The following is a 10,340-nucleotide window of genomic DNA, read 5'->3' on the forward strand; positions in this document are numbered from 1 at the left end:
GGGCCATGTGGGCCTCATTCAGGCCCGTCCAAAAAATCTCCCCAAAAATGTACCCCCATGTTTTTTATTCAGTTTGACCCATTTCACATTTTAGCAGAGCATCGGACTTCCAAACAAATACTACTTTTTCAATGAGCCCAACGGGCCTGTTAGGGGCCCATGCGGGCCTTGTGCAGGCCCGTCCAACAAATCACCCCAAAAATGTGCCCCATTGTTTTTTACTCAGTCTGACACATTTTTAATTTTTTTGACTGAGCACACTCAGTTTGCATTCTTTTTCAGTACAGAGTGATTTTTTTTCAATGATTTTCCCAACCTCAAACTTTGAGTATTTTTTTTGGGAAATTTAATTATCCTTGAAGTGATCCTCTACAGAACTTGGCCCCATAGAAACAAGTACTGGAAAAAACAAACTACAAACATAGAAAACAAATATGCTTGTAGGTAGATATCATGATATTTATAGTGTGCAATGCCAAAGGCAAAATTACACTTCAAAAAAAAAAAAAAGTGGATGACCCACGGCTACATACAGAAAATACAAAGAAAAAGATGAACATGCATGTTCTTCAGTCGGAAAAGGATAGAATGCTCCAGAATTACAGTGATTCAAGCCGGTGGTGGGCCTATTTGGCAAATGCGCCAGAGCTTGCTAGCAGATAGGTACCCTGGGGGTGGGTCTTCCCCTAGTAGGAGAGGCTTATGCATAATGTCTGAAAGCTGGCAGACAAGGGAAGGATTTTCAACCCTAAAAACACAAAAACACAATTTAAAAATCAACAACACATGTACAGAGAAATATGAGTAGACATTTCTCTCAGCAGTACTTATGTGCACCCTCACCCAAGTTTTTGAGGCATAAAATCCACAACTGATTGAAGGAACCTGTTTTGAAGGTCAAAGGAATCCTGAAGGATATTCCATTGCTCTGAAGATTCGATTTTGGATTTTCTGATAGTATGCACAATTGAATATCCTATCTGGAACAATTGGGTGGCTACAGGTGTAGGATCTGCAGATATCTGCAGGCTTGTGAATCCAATATCCACAAGGCATGATGGTTGTAATTCCTTGGTTTACATTACTTTGTGTTTTTGTGTTTTTAAAAGATTAGTACAAGGAAAACGGTTGGGATTGAGGAGATGAGACCAGCACCATTTGAAAGCTGAGGTTCTGAAGTATAGTTTGGCTCTGGGACAGGTCTGCAGGAGCTGAGGCAGAGGCTGGGTGATGCTAATTATTTTTCCTCCAGCCATTCATGATTTCTTTCTCAGCCAAATTTTTGACTTTGTGCACAAGTCCCTCCCTGTGGGAGGGGCTGCTTCGCGGCCAGCCACAGCGAGCCTCCCACCAGGGGGGACTTGTGTCAAGTTAGGGTTTTCCCTACCAAACAAATCAATCCCAAATCGTGACATCAGTTCCGCTGAGTCTTCAAGGGTATGGTCTATCACCAGGGGAGATATGTTCCCACTCCCCAGGGAGTGCCAGAGCTGAATTTTATGTGAGTTTTGGTCGGATGTGAGCCTGATGTGGATTAGTAACTCATCCCCAAAATAGTAATTTGGATGGAGAAGTTAGTGAAAAGTCAGTCACAATTGATTTGGAAGTCAACACAATGTTGTGTAGAATTCTTTTGTTTTCTATGTACAACTGTAGGAAGAAATATGATGAAATGATATTTCACCAAAGTCCAACTCATCAATTGCTCCTTTTTACTGATTTTTAAGGATAGCAAAGCAAAATTCCCATTCTCAAAAGTAATTCCTCCAAAAAAATGGGTTTCTTGTAATTCACATTATATGCCCTGATGTACAAAATTAAACTAAAAGTTGATTTGGTATTATTGGGTTTAGATTTTTGGAATGTGGTAATGTTGCAGTCATTGAAATTGAAACCCATTTTCTTGGAAATGCGGGAATTAATTTGAATTTGGCTGATAAAAATGACAAAAAACTGTTTTAATAGGGTGAAAGTCTGAGTTAAGTCAAGGTTGGATTGCAGTGCCAATTCACTTTGGCCATATATCCTGTCCTCCTCACAAAAATGATCTAGTGAATTTTGTATTTTTTTGCTTTTCAAAATTCACATGTGCACATGCAAGTTAACCTTTTTGCACTTTGCTAATAGTCACCCTGATGTACGCACGTACATTGAGGTGGAAATATCACAGGATGGGCCTTTCACAGCCACATGAAAAGTAAAAAATTTGTTTTGAGACACCAATTGTCCCCCTGATGTACGCGAGTACATGAGGGGGAAAAAATCACAGGCTGGGCCTTTCACATCTCCATGGAAAGGACACACTGGTCATGGAGCCAAGAAAGGACTATATTCTGGATGAGTTCTGGATGAATTATAGATGAGTTTTGGATGATTTTTTGGCAAGTTATGGTTTATTTCAGGATGATTTCCAACTGATTTCCACACTGACTTCCAGTCTTGTTCATACCTATTCAATATTGCTTTACCAAAGGCCTCCAGCACAGTTATGGAAAAAAGGTACGGTAAGGCACTCCCTGGGGAGTGGGAGCATATCTCCCCTGGTGTATTTGACCGTGGTGGAGGGGCGGATGAGGGCGGATGCTAGTTGACTGCTCTGCGGGTGCACTGGTCTACTGGCTGCTGTGGCCAAGATGATTGTCAATGACGACATCATGGCCTTGGAGAGGTAAAAGCCGAAGGACAGCAATCGTGGAGAGCCTTGAACCTTGGGCAAAAATCCAGGAAAATCCTGCAGATCCGTCCAAGAATTCTTCAAAACACAATACTGTGTTTTGCAGAATGCTTGATTTTTTCTCAAAATTTCTGGTTTTGCTATGCACTTAACTTTGATTTAAACTTCACACCAAACCTTAAGCCAACCTTGCAATTAAACTTTTTTTAGCACATGCAGATGGAAGATCCAAACTACTTGCCACCTAACCTTCAACGAACCTTAGAAAGAAGCTTTTGGAGCACATGCAGCCTCCATGTGCTTGTCAATTGCTGCAAAGAGCAGCAGTAATGTTGTGGATCCAAGCATTCCATGTCGTGTTGACCGCTCACCGGTTTCCCCTCTTTCCTGCTTTCCCACCAGCCCTGAGTGCAACATGTCACATTGTAAGATTCTGGGTTTGCGCAGCTCGCACTCAAAATTTAAGATTATGCGAGCAACGAAACCGGAAAATTTGAGAATTCATCCAAGCATTCAGCAAAACACAGTACTTGATGCTATACGGGTATCCTAGAAGCTTCACATCCCCACTCACCCTGGGAGCTTGGATCGTTCATTTCCTCAAAACCTCCGGTAAGATCCCAGCTGGATACCGGAATCTACCAGGGTCAGGGTGCGGGATAGGTCGAATCCGGCTCCGGAGCACCGGATCTGAGCCTCAAGCTCGCCACGGCTTGGCAGGGCTTGGCTTCTCCTGCATCAGGCTGTCTTAAGCTCGCCTTGAGCCATGCCATCACTCAGCCGTGTCCCCCTACGACATCCACTCAGTCGACACATTCCACACCAATCTTTTAGCAGCTAGATTGTTTCCCGAGCCCCAGTCTCCACGACGAGCACAGCTTACCAGGATTTTAATTTCATACTGTAAAGTCTTCCCTGTTGTTTAGTATGTACACCTGCTTGGATTTCGATAGATCAAGACCGTACCTGCGATAGCGCAAGCGCTGATATAGCTTGCCTCCCTGCAGATTTCCACAATGAATTCATCAACAGAGCGCAAAGGAGTGGCATCGGATGAGGACTTGGCCCAACTTCGAAATCAGTACAAAGGTTTACATTCAAATAAACAGTGTGATGATGACCAGTCGCTCAACCGATTGCTCGGAGCATCTTCAGGTGTGTGGCCAATTACGTTGTCCATCATCTTACCACTCTGCACGCACCTGCTGACCAATCTCACTTATCGGACTTGAAGTGCGCAAAGTTAAGGAATACCTCGATGGACTTGCTGAAGCTTACAGCAAGATACCAGAAATTTCAGAACAGCTTCGCAATAAGAAGTGGCTTGAATTTCTTCTCAGAATATCTCACGCCTGGGAAGATTTGGTGCTGTATTTTGAGCTCAATGAACACGACGGCTTGGAAAATCGATTTATCAACCTTGCGTTCTTTCATCAATATCCACGTTGGGCTCAACAAGAAAACGTATCAAAGAAACGGATGCTCGACGCACTCCTCACAGATTCTATTGCCGCAGGAGAAGAACTTCTTGTGAGCTCCTCAACAGAGTGCAAAGGAGTGGCATCGGATGAGGACTTGGCCCAACTTCGAAATCAGCACCAAGGATTACATTCAAATAAACAGTATGGTGATGACCAGTCGCTCAACCAATTGCTCGGAGCATCTTCAGGTCTGTGGCCGGTTACATTGTCCATCATTTTATCACTCTGCACGCACCAGCTGACCAATCTCGCTTATGGGACTTGAAGTGCGCAAAGTTAAGGAATACCTCGATGGACTTGCTGAAGCTTACAGCAAAGCAGGAACAGTCCACGAAAATGGTCGCAATACGATTTGGGTTGGATTTCTTCTCCGACAACCCCGCGCCCGGGCTCGTTTGCTGGATTATTTTGAGCTCGAGGAAGGTGGCGATTTGGACAATAAATTTGTCAAGCTTGCGTTATTTCATCAATATCCGCGTTGGGCTCAAGATGAAGATGTATCAATGAATTGGATGCTCAATGCACTCCTCGCAAACTCTATGGCCGCAGGAGAAGACCTTCTTGCTGTTGCAGTACCCGACCCCGAGCATATGCAGATAATTCAAGCTGGTTACCAACACGAATACTTGAGGCATGAAACCATTGTGCTGCCAATCCTCACCCGTCTTGGCAAAGGTGCTCAGGAGTGGTCTGCAGACCATCTCGCTCCACTTACCTCCTTGATTGGTCCAAGTATGATTGGAAAGACCCGCTTACTACAACAACTTGCGAAAAGCATATGTGTTGTTTACCTCTGCCTGCGTCCGCATGCTTCGTCTGGCGAACCCCCGAGGTCTAAGCTTGCTGATCAAATGGTTCCTGTCAGGTTAAAATCCGACGAATTAGAACTGGAATATACACGACTCCTGTGTGCGATTTTCCAAGTGGTAGCAGAATTCTTCTCCAGCCAATCTGCCCACGCTAGCGAAGAGGAACGACTGACGAAATGGTTCGAATTTAATGATAAATGCGGAAATGAGTTTGCGTCTAGAGTTGACGATAAAGTGAAAAAAACTCCGGACAATCGTGTGAAAGCTGATACCTTACTCACGACCAGTTTAAAGGAGCTGTACCAAATCACATGCTTCATCGAAAACCCACACCTGAAGTTATTGCTGGCCATCGATGAAGCGCGGACGCTGGTGGAGCTAGAAACCAACGACCCCTTCAAAGTCTCATACTTCCGCATTCTTCGGCGAGTGTTATCCCAGATACCGACTTCGTCTGGATTCTTCGCCCTCGTTACGGACACTACGGTCACAGTGGCAGATTTCAATCACACTCTAATCAATGATCCCAGTGCAAGACCGGAACCTGGCTCGAAGCCAAAACTAACGTTTGAGCCTATATATGATATTGGGACCTTTGACTCGAAGGTTCCCCCAGGTCGACCCAGAACATGGGAAGCATTGCTATCACCACAACGGCTTTTCAGTTATGGCTTCCCAATTTTTCGGATTTACGTCGAGACAGCAGAGGCCAGAAAGAAGTCGATCCCTGAGATCATCAAGAACCTCAGAGAGTTCGCCATTGAAAAGTTGCTATGCAATTCACGTGTCGCCCAACTCTCTGAAGGTCAATTATTCGCTTTGCTGGGTCCTACTATTCAGCCCCAGATCTATGAAGCCGCTAGGTTGAATTCTGAGTTGATTTCAAGTCATCTTGCTCTCTGCTTGTACATTTCGCCATCTCGCGAAAGGATCATCAGCGAATACCCATCCCAGTTCACTCTCTCCATGGCGGCTAACTACTTCCTCGCGAGAGGCGAGGATAGGATGATCTGCTGTATCAAGGCCCTCACTGTCATTCTGCGACAAGGCCTCATCTCCTCGGGGAATGCTGGGGAACTGGCTAGTCGAATCATCTTGTTGCTGGCGATGCACAAAGCCATGGATTCCAACGGTTCGACCGAAATTCCATATGGATGCTCAGTTCGATTGGTGGATTTCTTATGCGCCTTGACTGGACAGGTAACAGAAAAAGTAGACCTAGAAAACCTGGACCGACGGACCAAAAAAGCACTGGGCCTCGAAAACCTGGATCTCGGTGACATAGCACCTGAACACCAAAAACGGCTCTTGACCGAAGGCCGACTCTTTTGGAACCACTTCGTACAGATTACTTACACACCACATAAGGCGGATTTTTTGGAATTCTTATACCGAGGTCTGGCAATACAATGCAAGCCCAACCAGCCGTCATTTGACCAACTGTTTACCATTTACCTCGAACCGGGTGGCTCGACCTCAGAGCTCAATGAAGACCGGATCTCCTTTTGCGGCGTACAGGCAAAGAATGGAGGTGTCGACTGGGGGAAGGAAATGCCCAAGTGGACAGATGACAATGCAGGTATCAAAATCAACAAAACCAATCCATACCTTGTTCTTGTTTTCAGCTTCAAAACCAGCTATACTCGTCAAACGCTACCAAAAGTCGCCAATCGAGGGTATCGAATCTTTCACGGCCTCACCGACATCAAATGCCTGTCCGATGGAATTTCTAACGCCTTGAAAGAACTACTAGCCGTTGAAGAAGACGTTCGGGCCTTCTACAACGACGACCACATGAGAAAGTTCGTACAGACCAGCCGCCCGGCTGTTTACCCCATAAAACGCCGTGATTCTGATGATGAAATCAATTTTGACTCCAATATTAATCCGGATGGCACCTGCATACAACACCATGACACCAATGATGAAATCAATTTAAACTCCAATATTGATCCGGACGTTGTAGGTACCTGTGGAGGTTCGGACTGTGAAATGAATGATTGACTGTTCAATGTTGTAATGTTTTGCACATTTACTCAATTTCTTCAAATATTTGCCATGTGTTTGCTGTGGAATATGTTGAGGGTAACTGTAGGAATTACCTATAAGGCTAGACCGGAGTTGTCATTGCCAGAACAGAGGTTGCCTTTTTCTAATAGTCAAATTTTGGTGTGACTATCAGAACAACAAACAAAAAAAAATGGACCGGTCACCTGGGGGAATGAAATCTTAAAAATATATGCAGTAAACCACTAACTTAACTAAGTCCCTCTATTGGAGGGGCGGACGCCGTCCCGCAGGGACCCTCCAAAGGAGGGACTTATGCGCTATGTCCACCCTGTGGCAGTAGAGACTTAGAAAAATTGTTTTTCAATCCTCTCTGGATGTGCCATTTGTCACCAGATAAGAAAAGTTTGGGGGAGCAAAATGTGCACAACATCATGGAGTTTCTTTGTACATATTTTACAAATTTTTTGGGGCCTTGGGTGCCCCATGAAGTCCTTTTTTTGTGACTGACAAGTGTCCACTTCATTGTGCATTCCACATTTTGCACTGTACAGAATCCAAAATTGATAATGTTACAACTATGATTGCAGCTCAACCAGAGTTGAGGATGAGAAAAAATAGTAGGAAGAAGGGGACAGCTTAAGCCATCCCAGAAATGTAAGTTAGAGGAAAAAGGTTCAGAAACAAAGACGGCAGATTGATTTTAAAAAAGTCTCTGCCAAAAGTGCTAATTCCCTACTGCTGCAGGGTCAACATAGCCCGTAAGTTCCTCCTTTGGAGGTCGCTTTGCTCCCCCGAGGAGGGAATTAGCTAAGTTAGAGTAAACCAAAAATTCAGCAAGCGGTTACATCTGCTTATTTGAGAAAGAAGGAAGAAAATAAGATCAATGTTTTATCTGTTAGCAACACTGGGTCGCTACGCTATTTCAGCACTACGCGTTAGCGTAGCGGCAAAAACCGCCCATCTATTTTGCATAGCGTTAGCCCGCTGTTAGCGCCGCTACGCTGCGCTAATTTTCAGTGGCGCTAACAGCGCGCCAATTCTTTGTTAGCGTTAGCGCGCCGCTACAGTCGCTACGCTACGCTGCGCTGCGCTACAGCGCTTTTAGCGGAAAAAAAGCCCTTTTTTCCCGCTGAAGGCGCTGTAGCGCAGCGTAGCGCGCGCTCTTTTGCGCCCTGCATGCGTAGCGTTAGCGCAATTGCGCGCAACTGCGCTAACGCTACGCTATCAGCTAAAATAGCTGCGCACCGCGTGCGCGTAGCGTTAGCGCATATGCGTGCAATTGCGCTAACGCTACGCTAAAAAATAGCGCATTCACGCTGCGCTACGCTACACTAACCGCTATGGTTAGCGTAGCAACCCAGTGTTGCTGTTAGCTTGAGGTTGTAGGTGGTTGATCAAGTCTGTAGACGGATGATTGGGTCTGTAGACGGTTGATTGAGGCAGGGGACAAATGATCAAAGCTGTGACGGTTGCTGAGGGCCACCTTGGGTTGGTAGAGGCCTCCGGGGGTTGCTGGAGGCCAATAATGGTTGTTGGAGGCCATCCAAGGCCACTGGAGGCCACCAAGGGTCGCTGTAGGCCATGCATCAATGGTTGTTTGAGGCGGCCAAGGGTTTCTGAAGGCTACTGAGGGTCTTAAAGCTTGAACAGGTCCGTAGAAAGTTGATCGGCGTGGAAGAGCGTTGATCAACAATGGAGGGACATCCCTGCAAGAGACAATGAGATCCAATGATCCTGGGCAGCCGTGAAAGGTCCCGGCATGCAGCGACTAGTCCTGACTTTGGCAACAAGTTGTTGAATGATCCAACCAGTTCCAGCAAGCAACAAGTCTGAAGCCAAGTAGCGCCGCATACGGGGGGAAGGACGGGGTTTGGAAAAAAAAATCCGGAAGAATGAGTGATACCGGTGGAAGTGAGTGTGCAAAAAAAAAACTAAAGGTGCAACAGGCGGAGCACATAGGTCTCATAACCTGTTGAGGGTAACTGGGTGACACAAGATAAGAGATATTGATGAGGTGTCAACAACACTGGGTTGCTACGCTAACCATAGCGGTTAGCGTAGCGTAGCGTAGCGCGAATGCGCTATTTTTTAGCGTAGCGTTAGCGCAATTGCACGCATATGCGCTAACGCTACGCGCACGCGGTGCGTAGCTATTTTAGCTGATAGTGTAGCGTTAGCGCAGATGCGCGCAATTGCGCTAACGCTACGCATGCAGGGCGCAAAAGAGCGCGCGCTACGCTGCGCTACAGCGCCTTTAGCGGGAAAAAAGGGCTTTTTTTCTGCTAAAAGCGCTGTAGCGCAGCGCAGCGACTGTAGCGGCGCGCTAACGCTAACAAAGCATTGGCGCGCTGTTAGCGCCGCTGAAAATTAGCGCAGCGTAGCGGCGCTAACAGCGCGCTAACGCTATGCAAAATAGATGGGCGCTTTTTGCCGCTACCATAACGCGTAGCGCTGAAATAGCGTAGCGACCCAGTGTTGGTGTCAAGGACATAGTCCGAGCACAGTGAGTCAACTTGTAATAATCATTCAGTGAGGATTGCAGTGAGGGAAACAACTAGACTATATAAATGCACAATATAGACTGAGTTGTGGGTGTATAGATTAGTAGCATAATGCATAGTGAGATGCTAATACACTATCTCAACAGAATACTGGCCAAAACATGGCCAAAAATTTGTCTATTTCCTCTTCTTACCACCTTTTCTTTGCCGCTTTGATGCACACTCACTGCTGATATTATGATCTTTGGTTTGTTGCTAGACTACTTCACCCAGCCGGGTGATACACATGACTGGATCAAGGAAGCATTTGACAATATGCAAACCCGCTCAGACTTTGTCAAATACAGCTCTCAAAATGGGTTGGAATACAACAAAGAAACCCCTGTTTGACAGCGCTCATTTCTTACCTCAAATGCTTGTGTCAACCCCGGTTCCATCTAAAAAAGAAACTCTTCCTTCTCTGCCTGGCAGCCCCTCTGATGACGGATAAACTGGCAGCTCTATCCATATTGTTGTCCCTGCTTCAACTCCGGTCCAATGCAAGCAATCCCAAAAAAAGCCTAAGAAAAACAAAGTGTGAATTCTCAATGATGCTGGCAAAACCAAAATCATGTTGAACTACACCTTTTACATACCTGCTGATGAAGAGAAAACCTCAACCCGTGGGTTGCACAAACAAAAGGTCTCTCCCAGTGCTTAGAATGCCAAGTATGACCACATTAATTCTACTCTGGGCAAGATATTTTTCTTCTGGGATCTCAACAACAGCAAACTAACTAGTTTCAAACAAGCAGCTTTTGGGGCAATTCGTCAGCTTGATGCGCCTGTGTTTTCCAGACGCGCTGAGATACAAGATGCTGCAAGA

This window comes from Puccinia triticina, chromosome 3A, assembly GCF_026914185.1.
Source record: "Puccinia triticina chromosome 3A, complete sequence".
NCBI lineage: Eukaryota > Fungi > Basidiomycota > Pucciniomycetes > Pucciniales > Pucciniaceae > Puccinia > Puccinia triticina.